At 38.7% G+C, this 20473-nt stretch overlaps 1 long non-coding RNA gene across 5 annotated transcripts; it reads right to left on the bottom strand.

Moving 5' to 3' along the window:
* Positions 1-60: 60 nt before the first annotated feature.
* Positions 61-19784, bottom strand: LOC121867605. Of its 5 annotated transcripts, none has more exons than XR_006089202.1 (3): positions 18821-18943; positions 14523-14666; positions 61-1004 (listed from the first exon to the last, which is right to left on the bottom strand). It is a non-coding gene; the product is annotated as an uncharacterized LOC121867605 (long non-coding RNA). The 5 variants fall into 5 exon arrangements; XR_006089199.1 differs by having other exon boundaries at positions 14508-14666; positions 18821-18941; XR_006089201.1 differs by lacking the exon at positions 61-1004 and adding an exon at positions 14152-14208 and having other exon boundaries at positions 18821-18932.
* Between the last annotated feature and the right edge of the window lie 689 nt (positions 19785-20473).

Genomic DNA, 20473 nt, shown 5'->3' with positions numbered 1-20473 from the left:
ATGTTCTAGTCAAGTTTCTCCCACATATACATTACTTGAGAATAGTTTTAATTCATATCACCAGCCTTCCCACCCTCACTGTAATACTCTTCAATTATGTCTCCAGCAGTCTTCCCTCTCAATTAACTTTAGTCCAATCTTCCCTCACTCTGACCATAACATAGCATACAGCTCACAGGTGGGGAAAGTTGATAATCTCCCAGTAATTTAAACAGATGCAAAGAAAAATATCTAAACCAATTCTATCAGGCATTTGTATATTTAAACCAGCATATACTGTATAGTGAAAGGTTCTGCTCTTCCTGTAGCCACATAGGATCTTGGGGTCGGTAGGCAAGCCCAGGATAAAGGAGCTTACTGGTAAGGTTAACCTACCATAAGCGCGTACTGCACCAGGTACTATCATTCACTGTAAATGACCCATGGAAATGCATAAATTGTAACCCCTCAAAAATATTATGCATGTATAGTTTGACCCCAATTTTTTACATAAAAATTTGATCATTAAGACTTGAACTATACTTTAAGATACAGTAAACGGTAATTTCATGAAGTTACTTTGTGATTTTATCTCTTACATAATTATTGAAGTAATATCCTCACTTTAGTAAAGTTATTAACACCACAGTGTTAACTCTCACTTCTGTGTCATGGGAAAATAGGCAGACGTTCTGGAACGTCACCCGGGGCTTAAGGGTTAAGACATTTTGGGTTAGTATTTTCATTATAGAAAAGTATCTCGGCTTTTATAATGGAAGTCTATGGGAAAATTTATCTGATTTACTAAAGGTTTTTCAGGAACAGAACTCTCTTATAAACTGGGGAATGCCTGTAGAACCATCCTAATATTCAAAGTACCAGAAAATAGTAATTAATTACTATCTAGTCCTTTAGGTCCAGTTAACTTCAGATCTCCTTCACTTGCACGTCCAGCCCACTTTAGTCTAGTTCACATCAGGTCCAGCTCAATTCAGATCCACTTTAAACAGTGATGGAGAAAGTACCTGGAAGTATTACTTAAAATAAAGTACAGTACTACACTGTTGCTTTGTACAAATTAAAATTTGTATAAAGTAGCTTTCTTCAAAACTACTTAAAAACAAAACAAAAGTTAAATTAATTGAAGTGAAACACACAAGTAGAAAAAGTAAAAAAGAAAGTAGTATTTGTAAGGTATCAAAATTGATAAACAATGATTTATGCAAAGCTTAAAGTTATTAATATAATTAAGAGAGAAAATATGAGACTGAGCGGCATTATGTATTTACAATCAACTTTGGGTTAAATTTTTTTTGTTTTTCTGTAATAACTAATCTTCACGTTTCTTGTGGCACTCCTGAGCTGGAATATTAGTTCAGCACAGGTGTTAAAATTATTTTATTCTTTTACTTTATATACAGGTAACTCGTTTTACGTGTGTTTGATTTAAGCGTTTTTGGAACAACGCGATTGTTCAGTTAATACCAAAAGCTAATTTAAACGCACCTATTTTTTAAATAACGCGCTCAAGACAGTTTAAATTTGCATCGTGTATTCACCTGGTCGTCTGGCAGTGGAGTCGCGTGTGATGCCTGGTGAGGTACTTGTAAGTTATGACTATAAAGTTGCAGTCATATCAACATCAACAATTTTATATTATTAATAATAATAATTATAATAATGTAATAATAAAGATAATTACTTCTAATGGTGAAGATAATGAAGTATTCTGTACAAAAACTTTGACCACGTCCAGCAAGCTTCCCGGGTATCACTTTCTCAGTTCACACCAGCACTATTACTTCTCTGTGCTCCAATTTGCATTGTGTTTATCACGTACCTTTTTAGTGTTAAATGCCGTTTCCCCCATTGACCATGTCTGTAAAACACCCATCTGCCTCTGGGACGCCTAAAGCTAAAAAGGCACGAAAAACAATCACAATGGACGTGAAATTAAATGTGATCACCGGCCTTCAGAGAGGAGTATGTGTGTGTTGGCAGCATGCTTGGTTTAAGTGAGAGCACTGTTCGTACCCTGTGTGGTATATGATGGTTCCCTTAACCTGTGCCATTTACATGTATGCTTATGGGAAATTTATGTTTAATTTAAGAAGTTTTTAATTAAGCGGTGGTTTTCAAGAACGTGACCCCCGCGTAAAGCGAGAGGTGGGTGTACTCTAAACATAAATACTTTGACACTATATACAAACACAAAAAGACCAAGTTAGGGACTTAATTACAGGTACTCCACCGATTTTCCGGCAACGGATGGTCCGGCACCTCTTTTAACCAGGACAAAATTCCCTTGACCTCCAGATTAGTTTACTGGGCTGCCCACAGATGGCATTACGTGTTAACCGCGCTCGCTTTGTTTATTCTGCAGTTGCTGGTGGTAGCTTCTTGATTTTGTGTAATTCTCAGCTTGTTTTGGACATATTTAACCCCAGCTATGGCTTCAAAGGCAAGTACAAGTGTCAGTGGTGGTGTAAAGAGTAAACACCAGTCCACATCGATACAAGATAAGGTGGAACTCTTGAGAAAACTCGACCGTAGCGTTTCGGTGTGACGGGTGTGTGATCAGTATGGTATTGGTTCGTCAACTGTGTGTGATATAAAGAAGCAAAGAGAAAAAGTAACGAGATTCTATGCAGAAAGTGATTCCAAGAAGCAAGTGTGCATTAGAAAAACATTGAAAGACAGTAAGAGTACTGAACATGATAGAGTGATGAGTTTCTAGCAGCCATGGTGCTTTAAAAATACCGGGGGGAAGGGGTGTATACCAAGTGGTTCAAAGGTGTATTGCTTAATTATTATATATGACCTCTGTTAATCCGGCAAAACGGATGGTCCGGAAAGGCTCAGGAACCAAAGGTGCCGGAAAATTGGTGGTGTACCTGTATTACTAGTGTAGAGGATAAAGAACAAGATACAGTAAACTAAAGCAATAAATGAGACAACTCCAACAATCAGTGCAGGAAGTATTAAATAACTTACAAGAAATAGTTACACAGTGATAACGTGGCACCTGGGGCTGACTAACATAACATGTCACGAGAACAATTGCAAATAAACAAACACAATGACAATCGCATTATAAAGAACCTGAGGTGGAGGAGGGAAGGAGAGACAGTGAGAAATATGGGACTTCATACTGTATAGGAGTTGCACATCACAAGTGTAGCTTTAAGTAATACTAGTAACCCCGAGAGAACAAAATCCTGAATGAAACAAGAATGACACAAGTCTAGTTAATAAGACTGGACTTAAATGCATAGGTGGATACAGAACAGGCAGACATCCTGGGGTTGAGAAGATGTGTTTACCAGGTTATCACTCACCATCCAGAAAGGACAGGTGGTGGTGTACTACTGTGTCATGGAGCACCTGACAATAACCAGTAATGATGAGCGAATGAAACTAAATCGTCCAAATTTACTTTTGGTGTGAACTAATAGCAGAGAACAAAAAGCAAGGTGACAGTAGGTGTGTGTTATAAGGCTGACTCAACCTCACAGGGAGAAGTGGACAGACTCCAATGTCATCCAGAACAGACAGTAGACTGGGTGACTCTTACCATACAAGCTGAGGAGCATACCTTGACCTTCAAGACACAACACATGAAGGAACCTACTAGAGAAAAAACATTCTGGATATACTCTTGACAACATAGGTAGCAATGGTGGACAAAGTCCACATCAGGGAAAAACTAACTCTGGCCAACAACCACCTGACCCTTGCTTTATGTCAACTCACTATATACACAAATTCTTGAGAAAATTCTGAAGGACACAATCTTCCAACACCTGACCGAGTAGTCTGATCAATGTATCACACGGTTCCATAGAGAATATCCTGTTTGACACACTTATTCAATTTCCTAGAAATGGTAACACATTACATGGACCAAGGTCTACCGTGGATGAGTAGTACAGTCACTGTCAAAATTTTGATACCCGTGGTGAAACGGAGTCTCTGAACTGACTTATCCTGACTGTTTTCTGATGCAAGTGTGCTGTTTTATCTTATTTGGGGTCAAGCAAACCTTTGATCTCAGGCGTAATACGTGGACTTATCTAGGGCACTTGACAAAGTCCCACATTCACAGGTAGTCTCTAAAATCCAGCCACATAGAATCATAGGCCAAATTTTGAAGTGCATTAACAACAGGTTCAATGACAAGACACAAAGGGTGGTCACAAATGGGGTACATTCAGAATGGAAAACATTTCTCAGTAGTATAGCACAAAGTTTTATTCTTGAATCCAACCTGTTGAGATCTACATAAATGACAGATGAAATTATATCAAGACATATTGTTAGGTTTGTGGATGACATGAAGATATTTGGGAAGATTGCAAGACAAGACGATGTAGCAACCATGCAAAAAGATCTGCACAAGCTGTTCAAATGGTCTTTAGACTAGCAAAAGACCTTTAACAACACAAAATGCAAGACTCTGCATGTAGGATGCAACAACCTAAATCACCACCATTCTGTTAGTAACACTTTCCTGGATACTGTCGATAAGGAGAAAGATATTGGTGTTGTCATAGATCAGTCACTGATGGAGGCAGAACAAGTGGAGGCAATAGTGACAAAAAAAAAAAAATCAAGATTTGGGAATTATAAAGCATAGCCTTCAAATACAAAGATATGAAAATGCTCCTTTAACTGTACAGATCTCAAGTATGTCCCAGTCTGGATTACTGAATACAGGGCATGTAAACACTACCTTCAAAAAGACCCAACATCATTAGAAAAGGTGCAACATGGTGACTAAAATAATTCCTGAACTATGTCATCTCGGTTATCCAAATAAACTGAGGGCCTGAGGACTAACAACCCTTCAGACAAGACACAATAAGGCACAACTCATACACATTCAAAATTTTAAAAGGGATGGAAAACATGAATCCCGGCCATTCTTTTTAGATTTCACGCACCAATACAATGGAGCATGACTCTAAGCTTACAAAATTATCATGCAGAATGACAACGAAATGTTTCTTCACACAGAGACTAGTAAACCAATCAGCAGGAACAGACAGTACTGTGCTTTAAAATAGCCCTAGACAAGACTATCAACAACAAAGGAGGAATCCTACAGAGACCTTTCCTCACCATTCTCGGTCCAGAACTGTTTTTGTTGTACATAAACGACATAGTCCACGCCAGCACACTCATAAAATACAACTTATTTGCAGACGATAGTAATTTCTATGCCAGCAACTCAGACCTCCATTCCTTGATGAGAACTATGAACACTGATTTGACTAAAGTCAGGACCTGGGTAATATGTAATAAACTGACCTTAAACCTTGAGAAAACCCACTATACGATCTTTCACAGGATGAAAAACTTACCCCCAGACTTGGACCCCCTGTACCTTGGTAATACAGTCCTCAAACGCGAACAAAATACTAAATTCCTCGGAGTTATTGTTGATGAGAAAATTAACTGGAGAAACCACATACAAGCCATTCACAGTAAAGTCAATAAACAGTGCGGTTTCATGTATCACACTCGACAGTCACTCACTCTCACAGCAATGAAAGAAATCTATCATGATCTTGTTTACCAACACCTGATACACTGTCACACACTATAGGGGGTTTCTGGCTCTTCAAAAACACAATCTCTGGTTACTGCACAAAAGAGAGTTGTACGGACAATGACCTACTTGAAAAAACAGATCACACAAACGAAAAATTTGCTAAATTGAAAATGTTAAAATTCAAAGATATTAACACCTACTGCTGTGCCCTCTTTGTTTAAAAATCTATCAATCACTTGCTTGACAGTAATTACTTCCAGTTCCGGAATAAACAGAGATACAACTTAAGGCACCCAGAGCTACTAAGACCACCCCCCATGCGCTCCTCTCAGTCCCAGACCTCCATAAAATATCACGGTGTGAAAGAACTTACCCCCACCCATCCGAGCAAAGACTACACTCCCTTCCTTTAAATCATCTCTTAAAAAATATATACAATATTGTCAAAGTAATAATATTTCTTGTAATACCTACTACAGCTCCTCCCCGACTTACGACCTGCCTCAGTCGTTCCAAAATGTTGTCAAATTACGTTTTTTCAAGTCCCAACGTCAGTACACAGGCAAAATTTTTGTTTGTAATTCACTTTAAAATGACTGGCAAGCTCATTTGAGTTTTGTGGTGTTGAGAAGAGAATGAGACACCCATTTTAGATTTTCTATGTACAGTCGGCCCTTAACATTCGCGGGGGTTAGGTAACAGAGATACCCGTGAATGTTAAAAATCCGTATACTATTGCTGCCCCCCCTAAATAATCCCTGGCCCCCCATGTCCTTATTTACCGTATATACCTGTGTGTAGTTCGAGTTTTTAAGACCAAATTATTTGGCAAAAATTGGGGGTCGACCTCTAAACGGGTAATAGTTTCGTTAGGTTGAAAAATATTTACCAGTAACTACCAGTAAACAATGGAAACGATGCACCAACACACCACCAGCTGTGAGTGTCGGTACAGTTGCCAGGGCAGATCTCTTGCGAGCCCAAAGTAGCCAAATCCATGGTATGGTAGCACAGGACGATGTAAAACAAAGTATTCATTTATTAAAGTTAATTTATAGATACTGGACATAAATTTTTGTTCATTACATTTGAAACATCAATCTTTGTTAATTAAATTTGAACCAAGAGAAAACTACGATACTGGATTTTCATTAAAATATTACATCACAAGTATATTTTACCTTAACTGTTGTATTACAATAATATTCTATCCTAATTGATTTGAATAAATACTACGATACCATATTTCTGAATATTTTCATTAAAATCCATCCAAATCATTTTCCTTGCCATCGGCAGCACCAAACAGCTTCTCCCAGTCCTCTCCTTGAACAGGGCTAGAGGGTACGTGTTTTTCGAATCGTTTTCAATTAAAAAAATGTTACATCACACGTATATTTTACCTAAACTGCGCCTGAATGAATATATTCTTGGAAATAAATAGTAATTTTGCTGAAACGTGATGTATTTCAATGTAAAATAGGATAAAATACATGACGAAAACAAAAGACTTCACCTAACCTTCCGATGTTCAAGAGATGTTACTCGTTTTTGGTTAAAATTCTGTTATATTACAATGATATTCTATTCATACTGTGCTTGATATAATACATTCACGGAAATGTAATATTTTTGTTGAAATGACGTACGTATTAAAGTGGAAAGTGGGATCAAATCGTGACGAAAACAATGACTCGCTTTCTTTCGTTCAAAAGATGTTACCGTAATCACTTTTCGAATGGTTTAGTTAAAAAACTGTTGTATTACAATAATATTCCCTCCTAATTGACTTGAATAAATACTTGAATGGAAATATACAATATTTTTGTTGAAACTACCCGCGTTTCAGTGTAAAGTGTTGTAATAATAAATGGTAAACAATTTGCCTTGGGCATCCGGATTTTTGGACTTTTACTGTACTGTACACTGTATTGTTTACTGTAAGGACCGATGTTCACTTCAATAAATGAAATCGTAAGTTTGCTAGTATTTTTGTCCACTTATATTATTATTTATACACTATTATTTAAGGTTATGTGTAAAGGAAACGCATTAATGCTTAAAGGTACATTTATTCAACATATGCTAATAATAGTTAGAAAAATTACGTAACCATCACGGTATCGACGGTTTCTTTATCGACGGCCGTTTACAGAACGTAACCCCCGTCGATAAAGAGGGAGTACTGTACTACTGTTATTTTACCCTTCTACTTTTATGTTTCACTTCAGTTAATTAAACTACAGCCTGTATTACTAAAGTAGTTTTGAAGAAGATTACAGGGGGTCCCCAGGTTACGAACGGGTTCCATTCCTGACGACATTCTGAGTCGGATTTGTAAGTCGGAATGCATGCTAGGAGCATACCGTACTTACAGAACAATGTTTAAAATCTCACTATATCATAGCCAAAGTCCTTATATACATCTAAAATCATTTAATTTAAGAAAAAAAAAAGAAATGAATTGACAATACAGTAAATGAAAGTAAAAAATGTTATCTGATGAAGTATTGTAAATTTCAAGTTTAACACCGTTCATATCGGAGGGTGTTCATAAGTCGGGGACTCCGTGTACTAATACAAGTTTTAATTTTTACATAGTAACAGTGCAGTACTTTATCTTAAGTAATATTTTCATATACTTTCTCCCCCAAAACATTCTAGCCATCAGTGCAATAAGTGATTACCATACAGTGCTCGATAGTGCACCCCAAGGAAAAGTCAGACAGTGGGCACTTTATCGGTCAACTTTAAAGTGCCAGTGACAAGGACCACCGCGGTGTTTACATATATCGTGAAAACTGTGTCGGCGACCCCAAGCACCGGGACAAAGACCACGGTCTTTACGACTGACAAATATTAACAGATGTCTAACAGTGTCAGTGTCCCTCAAAGTGCCACCAGTGACAAACACTTCCGTCCGCCCACAACAGATTTCAACCGATGGCCACCAATCACTTACTCCCGACGCACTCTGTACCATCTAAAGCGTGGGAACGGTTATCCTGATGGCAGTGTTATCGCGCTACTCAAGTCACTGAAAATATTCCACGCGCGGAGCCGTAGACAAGGCTGTCATGCACATAAGCCCATTAGAACCGTAACCTCCACTAGGAAACCGGAGAAACCCACCCCTGACAGACCATACCACCACACTGAAGTTCCACGGATATGGTATGATCTCCCGTCTTTACTGCTATCCAACGTCACTTCCCTAGCTAACAAGTTCGACGAGCTGGCAACTACAGTCAGGTCAACCGCCGCGAGCGTCGTTGCCATATGTGAGGCTTGGCAAATTGTGCCTGAAACGTGTCATATTGAGGGATATCAACTCTTTCATCACCTTCGTTCACAAAGACGCGGAGGGGGCGTTGCCCTCTTCTGTCAAGATGACCTACGCCCGTCACGCCTGGATGTTCAAGTCCCAGCAGATGTGGAAGCATTATGGGTACGTGTCGTGCTACGGGCCCACCCACGCAACACTGCTTCCATTATAATCTGTGTGGCATACCATCCGCCTCGATCACCCACCAGAGACACTCTTATCAATCATCTCATCACCACCTCAGACCACCTCAGAGTTAGGTACCCATGTGCCAAGTTAGTATTATGTGGGGATTTAAATGAAATTGACACCACTGATATCCAGGACCAGCTATCACTATCACAAGTTGTGACCTTCCCCACACACGGTCAAAACACCCTTGACCTTATCTTAACTGACTTAGCGGACCAGTACCAACCTCCTCAACCACTGCCTCCTATCGGGTGTAGCACACACTTATCAGTGCTCTGGTCCCCAGCTGCCACTCCCACTCAAGTACAGAGACCCTACATCAAGACCTACAGGCCGATTACTGACTCTGCAGTGCGCCTCTTTGGGCAATGGATAGTTCACTATCCCTGGACTGAAGTACTTAGCGTGGATGACGTGGAAACCAAATGGATAAATTATACCAAGACCACCACGGAAGCTCACCACCACTTCTTCCCCGAGAAGTCCGTCAGATCTCACCCAGCTGACTTGCCCTGGATCACACCTCGGATCAAAAGACTAATGCAACAGAGAGACAGAGCCTTTCATCTCAATGACCACATCCGCTACAGGTCACTTCGCAACAGAGTCATCCGCGAAATACGCACTGCAAAGAAGTCCCACTACCCAACCAAATTACAACACCTGAAGCAGACCAACATCAGTCAATGGTATGGTAAGCTTAAAGAACTCTGTGGACTAAACAATATGACACACCCCCTCCCCTTCCCAGCCATCTCACTAATGTTGACGCAGCTGAGCAAACAAATAACCATTTCGCTACTATATGCCAGACGCTCCCACGGCTTGACACAACCACTCTCCCTGCTTACCTACCAGCCCCCCTTCCCACTGACTTAGTAGAAGAATTTGACGTAGCAAAACGCCTGGACAAACTAAAATTAAAACGCTCTTCCACCCCCATTGACTTACCAATGAAACTATTCAAGGAGTTCTCCCCGGAGCTTGCTAAACCCCTCTGCTCCATCATCAATGCTTCTCTCAGTCAAGCCAGATGCCCAGCTGACTGGAAGACCTCTTATGTATCACCAGTGCCCAAGTCAACCAGCCCACAATCCTTAAATCAGCTACGACCTATTGCAATCACCCCAATACCCAGCCTAATCTGTGAAAGTTTTGTGTTTGACTGGGCTTATGCTGATATTGCAGGAGTCGTAGACCCTCAGCAATTTGGCAACATGAAAACTTCCTCCACCACTCACTGTCTTGTCAGCTTTCTCGATTACATATACCGCCATCTCGAGAAACGAAAAACGTCTGTAGCTGTCGCCTTCATTGATTTCACTAAAGCGTTCGACCTAGTCGACCACAATATAATCATAAACAAAGCTATTGACCTCGGGCTTCGGAGAAGTCTCATACCATGGCTTACAGACTTCCTCAGTGACCGACGCCAAGCTGTACGCTTCCGAGGGGCTGTCTCCACCTTTCAGTCACTCACCTGTGGCGTCCCCCAAGGCACCAAGATGGGACCACTCTGCTTCCTTATGCTCATCAATGATGCCCTAAGAGAAACCCCTGCTCGCTGGAAATATGTCGACGACTCCACCATTGGGATCAGCGTCAACAATTCTGCTCCCAACTATACCGCCCTTCAGGATTTATTGAACAGTCTCCAAAACTGGGCCACCAACAACCATGTCACCATCAACCATACCAAGACCATGGTTATGCACATCAACCTCTCCTCCGACATTGTCCCACCTCCTTCCATTACCCTAGGTCCGAACACACTCCAGGTTGTAGATTCCACGAAGCTCCTCGGCGTCACCATAGACAACAAACTAAATTGGAAACCACACGTCAGTGAAGTTGTCAAATCCTCCAGTTTCCGTCTCCACCTCCTCCGCCGACTCAAGTCCCTCGGAGTTCCTGCACACGAGCTCCTCAGTGTATACACAACATTCATACTTCCCAAGCTCACCTATGCCTCCCCCACCTGGTCTTCCTCCCTAAATGCCACACAACGTAAACACCTAGAAAAAGTGCAAAAGAGGGCATGCAAGATTATTCTCTCCCCTTCCTACTCCACATATCAAGAAGCGCTCAACACACTGACCCTTTCGACTCTCACTGACCATCACCACGGCCTCATCTGCAAATTTGGTAAGAAGCTTCTACACCATCCCCGACACCGGCCCCTACTACCACCTGAGATCCCCTGTCCGAGAATTGCTGTTCGACACCACAACCGCATCCAGCCCATACGTGCACGAACTGATCGCTATAAGAACAGCCCAGTCCCAACCATTGTAAAAATTATCAATAACATGTAATAAATCAGTGTATTCACTCCCAGTAAACACTGCTCCCTACACTGTCACTATGTTGAAATGAACTGTAGTTTGAGCTGATCCCCATCTAAGTTATTATATGTCTTATTTATGTCACTTATGTCACTTGTATATTATTTGTAACTCGTAACCCATTCCCCAAATATGTAACTGTATATTTTCAGCCTTCTGGCTGCCAAGCTCTTTCAATAAACCGTTACACACACACACACACACACACACACACACACACACACACACACACACACACACACACACACACACACACACACACACACACACACACACACACACACACACACACACACACACACACACACACACACACACACACACACACACACACACACACACACACACACACACACACACACACACACACACACACACACACACACACACACACACACACACACACACACACACACACACACACACACACACACACACACACACACACACACACACACACACACACACACACACACACACACACACACACACACACACACACACACACACACACACACACACACACACACACACACACACACACACACACACACACACACACACACACACACACACACACACACACACACACACACACACACACACACACACACACACACACACACACACACACACACACACACACACACACACACACACACACACACACACACACACACACACACACACACACACACACACACACACACACACACACACACACACACACACACACACACACACACACACACACACACACACACACACACACACACACACACACACACACACACACACACACACACACACACACACACACACACACACACACACACACACACACACACACACACACACACACACACACACACACACACACACACACACACACACACACACACACACACACACACACACACACACACACACACACACACACACACACACACACACACACACACACACACACACACACACACACACACACACACACACCACACACACACACACACACACACACACACACACACACACACACACACACACACAGACCCCTCGTTTAACGAACACCTCGGTTAACGTAATTTCGATTAACGAACTTCCTTCCATAAGGATCTTCAATTTGGTTAACGAAAAAAAATTCGTTTAACGAAGTTCTTACGAACCGACCTCAACATGTTTTCGCTTGCACTGACCGGGCAACCAGCTTTAGTATCAGTCCGCCAATACATTAATCGGTTCTAGGACTTAAATTCCTTACTATTTTAGTAAATATCAAGAAGTTTATACTATTCAATAATTTTAAGTTTAATATTCAATTTTTTAGTCATTTTAACAATTATTGAACATAACTGAAGGTAAAGTGACTAGTTTAATGCGCGGCATCCAGCCTCTTAACACAGCAAACAGGAGTTAGTCTCTCTCTGTTTTCACTGGAGGTAACATCTTGCTTGAGACTCTCTTCAACTAAATGCTTTTTTTCTGTGTTTCCAAGCAAATTATTGGTCATTTTGAAATATATTTTACATATTGACAATATATAATGCAGTGCAGTGTTGATTTAAAGAAAATAATCTTGAATTACACCAAGAGAGCTAAAATTTTATGGGTGAAATGGCGCCATGGGGTGACTTCTCTTCCACCCCAATGCCTTCTCTTTTTCCTTCTCCTCCACCCCCATTCTAAATCCCATCATCATCATCATCATCATCCAGGAGCCTTCTACATACACACCTCAAAGTAAGTGAACTTTTCTACCATTTTTGTTGAATTTAGGAAATTTTCGGTGAGCTGGAACCAATTACCCAAAAACCCATTGAAACAATGGTTTCGGTTAACTAACTTTTCGGTTAACGAACGACCTTCTGGAACGGATTGAGTTCGTTAACGGAGGGGTCACTGTATATATATATATATTATATTATATTATATTAATAATAACAATAATAATAATAATAATAATAATAATAAAATAAATAAATATTGAGGTGATAACCGTGGTAACATTATGAGATGTTCTAATTATCACCATGTTATTGTACTATTCCGGATGATACTAAATGTTACATTATATTTCCTTGAGATAAATGTATAGTATATATCAGGTGCAGCTCAGGTTCTCAACTGGCTCAGCCATGTTAATATTGTTATTATTATCTACTCTGTATCTGTGTTTTTCTGGCTAATAAACTGTTTCACTTCAATTCAATGACCACCTCTAGTGGGTGGCCATTAGGTTAATTTGAGTCAAGTTTAAGCAATAACTAATCTTGACATTTGTTTTTTATACCTGATGTTACACAACTGCTTGTATACTTAACACTAACACTTTTACACTAAAACACATTCAAATATTTATACAAAACACACACACACTTTTAAACAAACACAAGTGCATATAAACACACACTTTCAGAGGAATACACTATTGTGTATTTTTAATCTAGATTCTTAAACAGCATATAAAAGAGCATCTTTGTATGAAATTTAAACAAAATCTATGCCATGCCCTCATGTACTCAAACACAAGATAAGGGGTCAGCAATTTTGATTGGGAATACTGTTACTGGATGTTTTCTTTTCTGGAAAGTGAACGATAAAATGCTTAAATTATAAAGTTAGCCGATATTCTTGAGAAAAGGCATATAAAGAGGATTTATAATTTACGGGCACAGCGTAATTTATGTTTTAAATACTACAGTACAGTGGGGTATGCTATAACGAATCTAATTGGTTCTAGAACCTTGTTCGTTATAGCATTCGTTCGTTATATGATTAATCCGTTCCAGGCCCCCAAATACAACCACTTAACACTGAAAAATATAATATAAAATTGTAAAAATTGTAAAAAAGTGCATAAATATGCATCTAAACCCCTGAAATAAAGAATATCATTAATATTTGTAATAAAAAAACAATAAATTAGGGAAAAAAAAAATTAAATAATGTTCGTTGTAGGAGTTTCGTTCGTTATAGCATTCTCAATTTTATAGGTAAAACCGTTCGTTATAGGAATATTCGTAGTATGATCCGTTCGTTTTAGCATACCTCACTGTACTGTACAGTACATGAACACAAGCATTAGACAACATGATGTTAAGTAACAGAATACCTGTATAAGTCTCACCTCCCACAGGTCAGAGGTGTTTCATCAGTTGCTGTTGATGGCATCACAAATGAGCCTGTCCCACAGGTCAGAGGTGTTTCATCAGTTTGTATAGTCGAGTCTTAGCTTGTCATACCGAGATGTGTTGTTGGTCCTTGAAACTTCCTGGAAATAAGATAAATAACTATACGTACTGTATAATACACAACACTGCACTGTAAAACTATTATATTATAGGCAGGGGTTATTTGACCAGCATCCAGCTTAATAACCACAGGTTATTTGACTGGGATTTAAAATAAAACGGTACTTTTGGCCACAGAAAATTATAATATTTTTACTACAATGTACAGTATTGTGTCGGCGATAGCCAAAAAAAGGGTAGTCTGGTGGTCGGCCCAGTCTCTATTTCAATTAATCCATATGTTCTGGTATTATATTTACGCGTTTCGCTTTATACGCGGACCTCCACGGGTTTAATTAACAGCGTAAAACCAGACTATACTGTATATATTTTTTCTCTATCTATGATCATAAATTGCCAATAGTAGGCAGGGCATGAAAGATGAGTAAAAGCCCATGCACTGTTACAAGATAACCCCTTAAATCAAGTTACTTCAAACGTTCATAACCAAAGCATCAGCAGGTGTTCAGTTTTCTGGGTTAGGCAGTATAGTACTGCCACTAAGGCAACAATGAAGAACAGATTTCATAGACAGCCATGGTCAGCTATACAAGAGGAGGAAGGGTGTGACGATACATTCCTGTGCAGAAACTAGAGTCTTGTAAAAATTTATGACTTCTGTGTCAATTATTTTGATAAATGTTTAGACCAGTTAGTAACAGAGAGCGTTCACAGTCTACAGCACCAAAATCAATTCCAAGAAGTTCTTCTAAAAGTAAAAAAAATTAGTAACAACTTCAACTGTCAGGGCTGAAATGGACAGATACCTGACATTACAGTTGATGGAATCCTTTAGACGAGTTGAAAACCATTAAGAACACATTTGCAATATTCCTTACAAACAAACATCTTTCTTCTCCACCTTCATCAGTGGAAAGTGAAATATTATTCATCAATGATGGTGGTAATTGTAATTGTTTGAAATATTTAATTCCAACCTAGGCTTGTGTGTTGAAAGGTCCAAGAAAATGTAGCTGTGTAATCATATTAAAAGCTACTGGTAGTCCACTACTGTACAGTATATTGCATTCTTCAATAATTAGCCAACATGGAATACAGTCTCTCCCCGACTTACGACGGGATTAAGGACCCAATTCCAGATCTTAAGTGAAATTAGTCAGAAGTAGAAAATGCAAAAATAATGCATAGAAAATCTAAAATGGGTCTCTCTTTTTGTTCTCAGCACCAGAAAACTCTCACTTTTAAGCATGCCAGCCATTTAAATGGAATTACAAACGAAAATTTTGTCAGTACACAGCGCAATCACTAGCGTCGGGACTCGAAAATACGTAATTTGAAAAATTTTTGGTACGACTGGGGCGGTCGTATGTCCAGGTGGTCGTAAGTCGGGTAGGTTGTAAGTCGAGGAGTGGCTGTACTCAGATAATAATTATTGTACCTATATGTGTGTAGTTTAATAATTTATGAATTGATTTATGCATAAATTAATGTTGTGAGCTGAATTATAATGAATAAAGTTAGTGTTCGCTTGTATAACTGGTTTTATTTTCAAATGGTTTCATTACACAAATTACTCTATGAACCTGACAACAGGCCGGCAGATAACTTGAGAGTTGATAAACAACAACCCGCAAAAGACGCCACAAATAAATCAAGTACAAGAACATACACCTCACTTATTAAACAATACTACTTGAAAGAAATTGGAAATGTATCAAAACCCACATTACGGGATTCCATTCCAACAATATGATTCTCATCATGTATACTGTTCACAGAATAGGTTTAAGATCCTATTGTACCTAAAGAACAAAAAGGATTTACACAGACAATAGGCTCATGAATCTGGACAGTGATGTTTATAAGAACATGTGTTTGGAAGACTGTTGATGGCCAAATAACCATCGGCTATTTGACCATGCCAGCTGGCCAAATAACTATCGGTTATTTGACTGGGACCAGCTTGGATTGTTCATAATATTACTATTACACCCACCTCTCGTTTTACGCAGGGGTTACGTTCTTGAAAACCACCGCTTAATTAAAAAATGCGTAAATTTAAAAAAATTTCCCCATAAGAATAGTAAATGGTACAAGTTAGGAGAACCATCATATACCACACAGGGTAAAAACAGTGCTCTCACTTAAACCAAGCACGCGGCCAACTTCTGACACGCTCTCCACTCTGAAGGCTGGTGATCACAATTAATTTCACGTCCATTGCGATTGTTTTTCGTGCCTTTCTAGCTTAAGGCACCCCAGAGGAGACAGATGAACGTTTTCCAGACATGTTCAATGGGGAAAACAGCGTTTAAAACTAAAAATGTACGTGATAAACACACAATACAGAAAAAATGTAGTGTTGGTGTGAACTGTGAAAGTGATATGCGCGAAACTTGCTGGACTAGTCATTACACTATTATTTAAACGTTGAGTATTTATCACTATCTTCTTTAATTATCTTCTGATACTCCGAAATTTCCCGCCTCTCTCATAGACATATAATAATGTAGGTCGGGTTGGGTTAGGTAAGGTCAGATCACATATTTTTTTAGGCCTATACAGCACCATAACTGTTATACTTTGAGGTGTTGGTTTTCTTAACAAATTGATTTATAATTTAATCTCATCTTACCTTCCTTGTATCCTTAATTTTGTATGTAGTATCATTACAGTATTATTTCTATTTGATCGATCTCTGTTTTATAACAGTTTGAAATTGACAATAAAATATTATGTAGAATTTTCCGAGACCAGAAGTACTTAGTATTATTTCAGAACCCTTCGAGACATTTGGTCATGTATGAGAACACCGCTGCCACCAGAAGGAGTTGTTCAGTTTTTCCACAGATGTTCTTATCACTATAGTACGTAGGTAAAACTTCAGTTTGTCATCCCTATGTTTTTCTGATAGTTTTGAAGTGTTTCGAATGTTTTTGATCTCACCTAACCTAACCAAATAACCCAGGAACTATATCTTACCTAACCTAAATTCCTAAGACGACAAAATCTTAAATAATACCAGTCCGTATTTTAAAAACGGCGACATTTACTAGAACCTAATAGAACGTGACCTAACCGACCAAAGATACCTACCTAACCTTATCTGACTGCCTGGCTGGCCCCCACCGCCATATTAAACAAGGTACAGTTCTTATTTTATATCTGCTACCACTGAAAATATCATTGTTGAAACATCATGGTGAATTTTATATTTTTTGAGGATGTGAGCGTATACTTCAACTGAGCGGGTCGGCTGTAAACAGAGGCACACAGTAACTCGGCAGATTTGTTCGGAATATGAATTACAGTAAATAATTAATTCCTTCATGTACAAAGCACCTAGAGATATTATAGTGTCATATGATCAGTTTTATACCGTGTTTTACCCCACAATTTACCTCGTCCTTTACACCCTGCCCACGACAGGTGCTATATGATTATAGATAATAAAAAAATAAATAAATAAATACAAAAATATGGTAAAAATTTATTTTATCCATAATGTCAGAAATACCTATTGGGATAAAAACGAATATTAACCAAAAAACTTATAATTAAAATAAAAAGTTTTTGTCTCCTTTAAAATACTATCATAATAACATCTGTGGCAGCGGTGTTCTCATAAATTACCAGATATTGTTTCAACGATACTTATAATTTATTAGTTATTTAAATAATATTAGTAATATCAATAGGTAAATCCAAACGTACACATTAGATCACACACAAACATATTAAATAATTATTCATATGGTATAATAATGCAGATGCAATACATATCAAAATTATACATAACCCACAGTAAAACAGTTAATGGCTATATGACCGGTTAGCAGTCAAACAGCCCCTGCCTACTGTTAACCCCCCCCCATATAAGGCTCTCTATCTTACACCACCATAATCCCTGGCCATAACTCCACCATATTAATACACAGTTAAATCCTGACAATACAATATTACAGCAATACAAAACCAAATTTCCTCAAGACACATTCGCCATGTTTACAAGCGAGTGTAAAGACTGAAATTTATATATGAAATTACCTAAAGTGATTAAATTACACTAAAATATAAATAATTATCATAAATGGTATATATTTTGTTGTTTATTTACATATATGGATATTAAAGAAGGAAGAATATCAAAGGAAATGTTGAAATAACTTCTCACCTCCGTCCACGCCGCCATTGTGTTAGCTGCTGGCTGACTTGGGAAGACGTCCGACAAAACAAAAAATGCTGAAGAATTACCACGAACAAAACCGCTAAATAGTTTTTTTTCTTGCTTGAACATAGATGATATTAACCAATAAAACCATATTTAATGTACTTAAGAACTCTTTTACGATCACTAAATTAGTTTGAATTAGTATAGGTTAATTTTACTTGTGTCTTACGAAGAAAAATAGATGATACAGAAATAATGTTCGTAGTATAATTTTAACATTATGACTAATCTGATTCTATACCTTCGCTTCAATTTCACCTATTCTTCAACTACTCAAAAAACACCTCTAACACCTGTATTTTAATAAAGTATTGCTGTATTACCTTGATGAAAACAACAAATTCCAGAAGTAATAACATAACTGGGTCATCAGGCCAAATTCTTTTACTCACAACCTGTCCTTTTAAACTTGGTGTTGTCTTCGAGGGATTTAATTGTACTCATAATGATTCCAGGTGACTCATAGGAAAGCCTGAGGAAATCCCCTAGGAAAGTCCCAAAGAAACCCCCCAGGAATGCCCCGAAGAAAGCCCCAGGAAAGCCCCGAGGAGAGCCCCAAGATAGCTCTGATGAAAGCCCCGAGGAAAGTGCCAGGAACTCCCCCGAAAAGCCCCGAGGAGAGCTCCAGGAAAGCCCCAAAGAAAACTCCAGGAATGCCCCGAGGAAAGTCCCAGTAAAGCCCCAGAAAACCCCCAGGAAAGCCCAGAGGAAAGCCCCAAGAAAGCCCTGATGAAAGGCACGAATGTTATAAAGAAATGAACGTGTGTAATAAAGTACAGTAATGTACTTTTGATATAAGCAAGAGAAACGGATTGAGATCTTAGTTTAATTATTGATACAATTTCGTTATTACAAGTAATATTCAAATAAATAAAGTCGTTTTAAGAGAATAACTAATTGCATTTCACCTAGAATTATATGAATTATCAGAAAATTTCTTACATTTCATTCAAGAACTAATTAGATAAATAGGTTAACTAAGGAACTAAATTTGTAAATAAATGATGAAAACAAATAAGAATAAATAGAATTACAACAACAACTATGTGAATTAGAGAAAAATAAATGAAGAAACGAGTGAATGGTAGGTGTATAAAAGTGTATGAAGGATAAACAGATAATGAAACAGCTTTTGGAAGGAGAATGAAGAGAATGAGGTACAGTACATGATGACGAAGAGAGTTTCAACGTAAAGCTGTCATGGTTGGAAAGAAAGTGGGAAAAATGCAATATTGAAGAAGTAAAAGGACGAAAAAGAATAGATATTGAAAAAGTGGTTAGAAGGAATTAAAAAAAAGGAGAATGTTAAAAAGGGTAGATGAAGGAAATTGATAAAATTGAATTAGGAGTAAGGAACTTGGAAAAAAAGGTAGTACAGTAAGTCCGCGCTTAACGTTGATTCGGTACTGCGTAGCTAAACTTTAGAGACCAAAAATTAGTCACAGTCTACTTTCTACGATGCATCACCCACTCTCGTCTGGCTGCGCTATGCTTGCTGTGGTCGGCATGTCCCCCCCCCCTTTTGATATTCCAGGATCTGCCTCTGAAATTAATAAATACAATATTAAAAAGTAGCTTCTGTGGCTGAGAAAGGCA

Source organism: Homarus americanus, unplaced genomic scaffold, assembly GCF_018991925.1.
Source record: "Homarus americanus isolate GMGI-L3 unplaced genomic scaffold, GMGI_Hamer_2.0 scaffold6630, whole genome shotgun sequence".
NCBI lineage: Eukaryota > Metazoa > Arthropoda > Malacostraca > Decapoda > Nephropidae > Homarus > Homarus americanus.
Note: the sequence above shows the minus strand (reverse complement) of the source record. Positions and strands in the feature narration are given on the sequence as shown.